This window comes from Oryzias melastigma, linkage group LG5, assembly GCF_002922805.2.
Source record: "Oryzias melastigma strain HK-1 linkage group LG5, ASM292280v2, whole genome shotgun sequence".
Taxonomy (NCBI): domain Eukaryota; kingdom Metazoa; phylum Chordata; class Actinopteri; order Beloniformes; family Adrianichthyidae; genus Oryzias; species Oryzias melastigma.
In genome coordinates, this window is record NC_050516.1 from 30060294 (window position 1) to 30070413 (window position 10120).

At 34.7% G+C, this 10120-nt stretch overlaps 1 long non-coding RNA gene across 1 annotated transcript; it reads left to right on the forward strand.

Moving 5' to 3' along the window:
- Positions 1-8296: 8296 nt before the first annotated feature.
- On the forward strand, positions 8297-8826 carry LOC112144786. The gene is made up of 2 exons (XR_002918966.2): positions 8297-8552; positions 8759-8826. It is a non-coding gene; the product is annotated as an uncharacterized LOC112144786 (long non-coding RNA).
- The last annotated feature ends 1294 nt before the right edge of the window (positions 8827-10120 follow it).

The following is a 10120-nucleotide window of genomic DNA, read 5'->3' on the forward strand; positions in this document are numbered from 1 at the left end:
TGGGAATATAACACTTGACCTTCCAGTGATGATCCAGTTTTGATTGAAGATTCCACATCTGAATGTTCACTACAAACCCAGATTGAGTCCATCTGTAACCCTCCAGGATTTTGTAAACTTTTAGAGTCCCCGTGTAGGATGATGGGAAGTTTATCGGATAGCATAGATCTGGGACGTTTTCTTCAGCGGAGATTTACTCTAAAAAGCACGCCGGGAACATTATACGAGTCGGTATTATTTAATCTTTTTAATATTTTAAAATAAAGCTCAATGTCATATGAATTAAAGGGAGAAGAATACTCCAATGAAAGTTTCAGCGGTGGCGCTCACGGCGGAGATGTTCATATTGCTGTCAAAATGGTCACGTGGGATCCAGAGCTCTCTTGGTTGCTCCAAAAGAATTCTTTTAAACTCCAAATACTCCACTATTCCCGTGCAAACAAGGATCTACGGCCCCAACTGGAAATGATTGAGCGTTTATCGAAGATGCTTATAGTAAAGAAACTTAAATGATTCTGCAGAATCTTCTGTTTGACTTCTGCCTAGATTTTATTATTCTATGTATGTGGAATATTTAAAACATTTGTAAAAATGATTCCCACTGTATCATATTCAAAATATTTATAGACAGTATTTGTTAAATAGTTTGTAAGGATTATTACTGTATGGTTACACAGCTTTGATCCTAATTATTTCTGATTTTCCGGATGTCCTTTTGCCCTACGTTTCCTGTTGACCAGTTGAAGTATGTCTGAGATGATTTGGATTCTTCAACTTAAAGGCACAAATTAAATACAACGACAAAAATTTACCTTTTTTTAAATCCTAACAAACCACTGTAGCTCTAAAAGTCACCGATCTATTTACGTTTGATCAAATTTGTACCTTTTTTTTTAGGAACCCTGGTTGTGCGATCGCCTTCTGCTGTCCACAGGAAGAAGCAAACACAAACAAACAAACGGCTCTCCGCTTCACATGTAATTTACTGGATGTGAAATCTGGGAAGGCCACATCTGTATCTCATATGAAGCTAAAAGATAAATAAAAAAGGGGGAATCCATGAAATCAGTAGTTGGGAAGTTCTCAGCAATGTAATAAAATAAAGCTTCAAGCCACTCATGCTATTTACAAAACGTTATCCCATCAGATCCTGATCTGAGCTGATCCCAACACTGATGTGAATGAGACTCTCAGCCGTGAAGGACAGAAACTCTCGGTGTTTACCAGGTAAATGTGATGGACCTGATTTTAGCTTTTAACAGGTTTTAACAGGACTGTTACACCGTCACAATTATCCCGTTTCCATAAAATCATAATTATGTGAATAGACATAAACAATAAGTCGTTCAAAAACACGATGTGAAAATTTCTTTGATTTCTGTCACAACGATCGTCATCATCAATCAAAGGAGACGTCGGCGTCTCTTTCAGGCCGTGGAGCGGTAAGCTACCGGAGAGCCATTTTTTAGAAATGGTGGTTTTACAGAGGAACTGTGGAACTTGTGGCGCCCCCTGGGGGTCACTGCTGGTCGGGCGACTCCATCCATCCATTTTCTTGACCGCTTCATCCCGTTCGGGGTCGCGGGGGTGCCGGAGCCTATCCCGGCCACTGATGGGCGAAGGCGGGGTACACCCCGGACAGGTCGCCAGTCTGTCGCAGGGCCTCAATCACACACTCAGTCACACCCACATTCACACCTAGGGGCAATTTAGAGTCACCAATTAACCTATGAAGCATGTTTTTGGACGGTGGGAGGAAGCCGGAGTCCCCGGTGAAAACCCACGCATGCACGGGGAGAACATGCAAACTCCACACAGAAAGGTCCCAGCCGGGATTTGAACCAGGGCCTTCTCGCTGTGAGGCGAGAGCGCTAACCACTTGCGCCACCGTGCAGAGGTCGGGCGACTCCTTTATTTTAAAAGAAGTGTTTCCATTGCAGTTTTACAAAACAAAAACCACCTCCTTGAAGCGCATACGCTATTTTGTTGTGAAGTTGTGAAGTTGACCTAAATTTCTGAAAAAAGTGTAGTAAAAATTGCTTAAAAATCCCTAAAACATGCCAATTTTGCAAAAATATTTAGTGTATTGCTTAAATGTTAGCTAAGCTCCACTTTTGCCCCCAAAAAACCTCAGTAGATGCCAAATTAGCCCCCAAAAGCTAGCATGTTGCTTAAATACTAGCTAAACTCTAAAATAGCCTAAAATTCCTCAGTAAACTAAATTAGCCAAAAACATTAACCTGTTGCTAAAATAGAAGCTAAACTCTAAGTTAGCCTGAAAAACTCCAGTAGAGAACAAAAACGTTAGCATTTCGCTAAAATATTAGCTAAACACCTATTTTTTTATTTTAAAAGTTGAAAACACGACATATTTAAAGGCTTGTCGCTAATCTGCTTAAAACTTTGTAAATTGAAGACTTTTATATATCAGAAAAAATATGTTTACGAAAAAAAAAATCGTTTTGATACGAAGATTGCTTAAGTTACCGAAAGAGTGATTGAGATTTTACGAGCTGAAAACGTTCAGAAAGGAGCAGGAGAATCGCTATGAATGTTTATTAAGCATTCACACAATTAGTTATCAAGCTACAATCTGGTGAAGCATCTTTGCTTCTTAAGCTCAAGCACTCAGTCTTGATAAATGAATAAACTAAACTTAAAGAAAGTGTATTTTTTAATGAACAGATCAAAGCAATAACAAATTGAGCTAAAACAAGACAAAAAATCCAACATAAGACAAAAAAACCAGGAGCATTTCAAATTAAATACAAAGCAAATCAAGAAAATTGTTTTTGTTTTTTAAATTTCACATTTTTTCTTAAATTTTAGGTAAAAAATGGAAATTTAAGACTTTCAAAATAAAGCAGATAGTACCACACACACAAAAACTACATGAAAAAATGAGATTTGATTTTGTGAAACTAATTTAAAACGGGTTTGTTACAAACCAAATAACTAAAATAATAATAATAAAAAAAAACATCAAATGTAAAACGAAGAGATTAGACCATTATAACCTTTTGACTCGTCAACCACAAAGGATTCTAAAAGTGTTTTGGTAAGCGACCTCATAATAAAAAGCTACAACATGGAATCTGGACAAAAACAAGCTTTTTTTTACTTTTCCCATTTGTGCCATTTTGGACCAATTGGTTGATGTGTTTCAGGAACAAAAAAAACTCTTAGAAAAAAACACTGTTTTAGTTGTGTTAGAATGATGGAAAAAATGAATGTCAGCGTCAAAAAACACAGAAATGAGTCAGAAAAACAAAAAAATCTTCCAAGTCAGTTTATTTGTGGTGCATCATCTATACAGGGATGTCAAACTCAATCGGAGAAGGGGCCGAAATCCAAAAGGTCCCCTTCCGAACAGGATAAACATTTATTGAACACTCTAAAACTAAAATTTTAAAACTTTAAAACTGTAACGTTTAACATAATTATGAACTAGACATATAGCATTACCTGCAATAATGCTAGTCTAAATGCTGTGAGCTGAATTTGGCTGCTGAAGATGCTGAAATTGATAGCTAAAAACACTGAAGCTGATAGCTAAAAACACTGAAGCTGATAGCTGAAAATGCTGAAGTTGATAGCCAGCTAAAATATTAGCTAAATGCCAAATTAGCCTTAAAAAAACAAAACAAAACAAAAAAACGTTGGTTTGCCAGATCAGCTAGCATGTAGCTAAAATATTAGCTAAACTTAAAAACAGTTTAAAAAAACTAAAAATAAAAAAGCCTAGATTTGCCAAAACCGCCATCTTGTAGCTGAAATATTAGCTAAACTCCTAAAAAGTCTAATAAATCTCAGTAAATGCCAAAACAGACATAAAAGCTAGCAGAATGCCAATTTTTAAATCTGTAACTTTTTAATATAATTACGAATAATAAAAATGCAGGAATATTATTATATTATCCTACCTGCTAGAGGCACCTGGTTCGGCCCAGCTTATCCCTTCATCTAATGGTTTGGTTCTGTTTCTGGGCAGAACTTCTGGCACACATGTCACTTTCACACTTTCTGGGTGTTGCCAGTAAAAGCTTGCAGAGCTAAAAGGGGGATTTTACCCCAGGACCTTCTGCTAATGGGAAACAGGCGTCTCACTTTCTGTCAGGGTAAGTAAAGCGAGTCTGTAAGGTTGGATTCATTTCATTCACTTCTAATTTGCAGTACATTATTTACCCGTTAGTTACTGTTACTCCCCCACTCTATGCAGTGGAGACAGTTTTGGTCGGGGGACAACCCCACACTTTGTCTTTTTTTTAACATTTAGAACATGGAATTGAGTTGTGGTTTGGGGTTTGTGGTATGCTTTCATGACATTTAGATGTTTCTCCTTTAGCTCGTTATCAAAATGTCGACTCAGGAGCTCAAGCAGAGTAAATGAAGCAGAAGAGCATGAATCCATGAAGGAGAAGAAGAAGCCAAATGAGAGGAAAGGATGAGGACATGGAACAATCAGGGACTGCAGACTCAGGTTTGTAATCTAAACTGGACAATCGAGGATTACTGTGGGGTAAAACAGCTCAGAAATCGGCTGTGACATCACTCATGAACTTTGAACATAGAGAGTGAAGCCTGGAGCAGGTCAGCCATGTTGACTGGACTCTGTTCACCTTAAGTTCTGATGAAATGCTGTTGGACCACAGAGCATTTGTATGGAGAGTAAAACATTGAAAGTTATTTAAGGTTTAAGTTGATTTATTCTGGAATAATATTCCTGCATTTTTATTATAATTATGCTAAAAAGTTACGGTTTTAAAGTTTTAAAAATAGGCATTCTGCTAGCATTTAGGACTATTTCGGTAGATTTTTCAAGGCTAATTTGAAGTTTAGCTAATATTTCAGCTACGTGCTAGCTATTTTGGTTAATTTAGGCTTTTTTCCATTTTTAGGCAATTTTGAAGCTTGGCTAATATTTCAGCTACATGCTAGCTGCTTTGGCTAACATAAGTTTTGTTTTTTAAGTCTAATTTGGCATTTAACTAATATTTTACGTGGCTATTAGCTTCAGTTTTTTTTAGCTATCAGCCTAAGCATTTTCACTTATCAGCACTAGCATCTTCAGCGGACAAATTCAGCTAACAGCATTCACACTAGCATTATAGTAGGTAATGCTATATATCTAGTTCATAATTATGTTAAAAAGTTACGGTTTTACAGTTTTAAAAACTGGCATTCTGCTAGCTTTTTGGACTATTTTGGTAGATTTTTTTTAGGCTAATTTGAAGCTTGGCTAATATTTCAGCTACATGCTAGCTGCTTTGGCTAACATAAGTTTTGTTTTTTTAAGTCTAATTTGGCATTTAGCTAATATTTTAGCTGGCTATTAGCTTTAGCGTTTTTAGCTATCAGCACTAGCATCTTCAGCAGCCAAATTCAGCTTACAGTATTCACACTAGAATTATAGCAGCTAATGCTATATCTAGTTCATAATTCTGTTAAAAAGTTACGGTTTTAAAGTTTTCAAAATTGGGATTCTGCTAGCTTTTTTTTAGGCTAATTTGAAGTTTAGCTAATATTTCAGCTACGTGCTAGCTATTTTGGTTAACTTAGTTTTGTTTTTAGCTTCTTAGGCAATTGTGAAGCTGGGCTAATATTTCAGCTACATGCTAGCTGCTTTGGCTGACATAAGTTTTTTTTTTAAGACTAATTTGGCATTTAGCAAATATTTTAGCTGGCTATTAGCTTCAATGTTTTTAGCTATCAGCAATAGCATCTTCAGCAGACAGATTCAGCTAACACCATTCACACTAGAATTATTGCAGGTAATGCTATATATCTAGTTCATAATTATGTTAAAAAGTTACAGTTTCAAAGTTTTAAAAATTGGGATTCTGCTAGATTTTTGGACTATTTCTGTACATTTTTTAAGGCTAATTTGAAGTTTAGCTAATATTTCAGCTACGTGGTAGCTATTTTGGCTAACATACGTTTTGGTTTTTTTAGTCTAATTTGGCATTTAGCTAATATTTTAGCTGGCTATCAGCTCAGCATTTCCAGCTATCAGCACTAGCATCTTCAGCCATCGCATTCAACTTACTGCATTCACACTAACATCATAGCAGCTAATGCTATATATCTAGTTCATAATTCTGTTAAAAAGTTACGGTTTTAAAGTTTTAAAAATTGGCATTCTGCTAGCTTTTTGGACTATTTTGGTAGATTTTTTTAGGCTAATTTGAAGTTTAGCTAATATTTCAGCTACGTGCTAGCTATTTTGGTTAATTTAGGCTTTTTTTTTAGCTTCTTAGGCAGTTTTGAAGCTTGGCTAATATTTCAGCTACATGCTAGCTGCTTTGGCTAACATAAGTTTGGTTTTTTTTAAGTCTAATTTGGCATTTAGCTAATATTTTAGCTGGCTATTAGCTTTAGTGTTTTTAGCTATCAGCACTAGCATCTTCAGCAGCCAAATTCAGCTTACAGTATTCACACTAGAATTATAGCAGCTAATGCTATATCTAGTTCATAATTCTGTTAAAAAGTTATGGTTTTAAAGTTTTCAAAATTGGCATTCTGCTAGCTTTTTTTAGGCTAATTTGAAGTTTAGCTAATATTTCAGCTACGTGCTAGCTATTTTGGTTAATTTAGGCTTTTTTTTTTTAGCTTCTTAGGCAATTTTGAAGCTTGGCTAATATTTCAGCTACATGCTAGCGGTTTTGGCTAACATAAGTTTTGTTTTTTAAGACTAATTTGGCATTTAGCTAATATTTTAGCTGGCTATTAGCATCAGTGTTTTTAGCTATCAGCACTAGCATCTTCAGCGGACAAATTCAGCTTACAGTATTCACACTAGAATTATTGCAGGTAATGCTATATATCAAGTTCATAATTATGTTAAAAAGTTACGATTTTAAAGTTTTAAAAATGTAGTTTTAGTGTGTTCCTTAAATGTTTGCTTTTTAGCTTAAAAACAAATCAAATCTTTCCATTTTCTCTGCCCTGTGTTTTGATGTCTGGCTGTTTTGCCCTTTAGTTATGTTTATTTATTTCTGTAACTTGTTACCAGTGCAAGATAATTTCAGGCCGTTAATAATAATTATATAAAAAGATCTGGTGGGCCGGATATAATTACCCAAAGGGCCGGATTTGGCCCCCTTTAACACATTCTTTCGTTTTTTTTCATTTTAATTTACTCTTCGGACTCACCAAAATGATTGGAGATTGTACATTACTGTGTTTTTTTCTTTACTAACTCCCAGTAAAATTTGATAAAGTGATTTTTAATGTGACTCTAATGGGTTGATTCTTTCCTTCCTTTTATCTTTCCTATTTTCTTGTATTAAAACCCCTCCTGTCTGCTCCAGACCTCCAATGTGACGTTTGTTTTAAACCTGCTGGCTTTACTAATCATATCAAAACACTAATAAGAAGCCGTTTTGAACAAAGAAGCCATATTGGGGAAGCTGTGTGATAGTCAATGGCCAATCCGCCCCCTCGTCTCTCAGCAATTCAGCCCCAGTCGGGGTCCTAATCTTATTTAATTGCCCTTTTAATCTCAATAAAAAGCCCTAAATGGATTAAAGCAGAAACAGGGAGCTTTCAATGGAAAAACAAAACAGTCGAGAAGACTCGCTGTCATGAGGTTATGTTAAATTTGGAGGGTTTAATATGGAAATGTCAGGAGGAACAAACGTTTTCTGTTTGTTTACAAAGAAACATAAGAAAAAGACAGCAGCACCGACACCGGAGCATCTTGGTTTTTAATAATTTCTGATAAAACTTTTTTTCTAGAATCAGGAGGCTGGTCCAGAACATACCTAACCTCCAGGATGACGACAGCCTCCTGCAACCCAGAACATCACAAGCAAACATTACAGAAGAAAAGTCTATCGCTGGATTCCTCCAAGACTTCTGAGGCGATTCGGGCGCTGCTGAAGATTTGTCTAATGTGTGATGAAGTGAAAGCAGCTGACGGAGCTTAAGCAGTCCAACGATGATTACGGAGAATGTTGGGCTAAAGAAGAACGATTTACTTTAGGTAATCAATTAGGAACAGAATCAGTCCATCAGCTCAGTTACAAACATCCTAAAAAAACTCAAATCTAATGTTTTCATTCATACTTCTTGGACTTTTTACATATTTCTTTTTTATGTTAATAATTTGTGTTTTATTTACTTTTTCAAAAAAAATGTTTTTAATTGTAAAAATATTTGAATTTTCAACTTGCTTCAGTTTTATGATGAAGAATTAATATTAGAAAAAAAGTCTCCCTGAAAGCAGAAAAAGGATTCAGCAGATTCTGAAGATAGATGGATAAAAGTGATTAATAATTAAATGCATTTTTGATACTGTAAATGACAGCCAATTGTTATTATTTTTTCTTATTGAATGTATTCTGTTGTTTGACTATTGCTCAGTTTGTTTCTTTATATGGCACTACAGCACCTCCCTGTGGATGCTTTTGTAACAGGCGCAACAACTTCAGTTTTTTCCGTTGACGCACGTATCTGTTTTTTCTTTGCTGGCACACACAACGCTTCACCACGCTTGGATGGAGTCTACAGTTAATTTTTTGTAAATAGCACCCCTTTGTAAGCGGAATGAGGTAAAATACAGATACAATGTTGTTTTGTTTTTGTATTTCTTGAAGTGAATGTACATTTGTTTATTTTAATTCATGAAATATGTTTGACAGTTCTTTTATTTGTAATGCACAGTTACCCAATGTTAACTGACACATTTTTTGTGTATATTAAGGAAACTTTATTGTATGTATGAGTGAAACTAAAATGTCTTTGTTGTATTATTTAGTTTTCACAGTGCACAAGTACTTTGGATCGTGACATCAAAGAGACCAATAAAGTACGCACTTGTTTGAAGCTCGACGCATCTCATTTATCACCACAAGGGGGCCGCTACAGATACGTTTTATATATTTTCAAAACTTTTCAGCTTTAATTTACCTTTTCCAGGCTAAGAATGTGTTTTCACACGACATCATTATGAGAATTCTAAGAATAAAACCCGTCTGTGTGACTCTTATGAAAGGGGCGGAGCTCTGGGAAATGTAGTTTTTGCTGAATCATTTTAACAACGATTGTTTTCATGTCATAATATGTGGTTTCTGATACTAAAGTGTCAGATTTTGGTTCATTTTGAAAAATTTGATTCACTGACCTAAAATGGATCCAAGAGATCTTTATCCAAAACTTCCACTAGTGTGACTCAAAGATCTGTATGACGTTCTCCAGATTCCTTGTGTTTCGTCTAGATAATCAAGTATAAATTAAATGTGTGTAAGAATAATATCAAATATATTCACATTTTAGTTTAATAAAGTTCATTGTTGTTTTTCCACATCAAAATAATGTAAAATTGCTGAATTCAAAGTGTTTCCACACATTGAACTGATCAGTTTTTGCTCTCATCACATGTGAGTTATTCACTGAGATGGTCGTTTTTACGTAAAACAAACCCACAATGCATGTATTTCATTTAAAAACTATTTTATGATAATATAGGTCAATTGGATTAGGAGTTTCCTAAGAAAGATTGATGTTGTTGGATTGTCGATTCCTTGATTCATAAATTAATTGTTACAAACTCTAGTGCTGCAGCCTGTGGCTCTTTTGTCCCTTTATTGTGGCTCTTTAGCTTTAATGAGAAATGCTAATGAATGAATAAATATATTTTTTAACATGTCAAGCAACTAAGCAAAAAAGTCAGAAATTCTGTAGAAAATGTTCTTTAAATTTTTAATTTTTAATTTATAGTTAGTTAAATAAAAGTCTCAAAAAGTTTTGGTTTCAAGTTTTAAGCAAATTTAGTTTAAAATGATTTAAAGTTGTGTGATTTCAATAAAAAGCTCAGGTTATTGTACATGTTTTTAAAATAAATAGATTCTACTGAAATGTTGTTTATTTCTTAGATTATAAGGAAAAAACTCTTAATGATAAAAAATATCAAAGTAAAGCTGCTGCAGCAGGAGGATCTTTTTTCACAGAGTGGCTTTTATTTTGAAAGGAACTAGCGTTCCCTGCTGTCAAAAGTAAAAGAAATTACAACTTTGATATATATAGAAACATAAAATCATTGTTTTAATTCAATTATTGTAGTATTAAAAAACGACATTTCTAAATAAATGCTTGATTACCAAGAAAAGAGCATAAATAT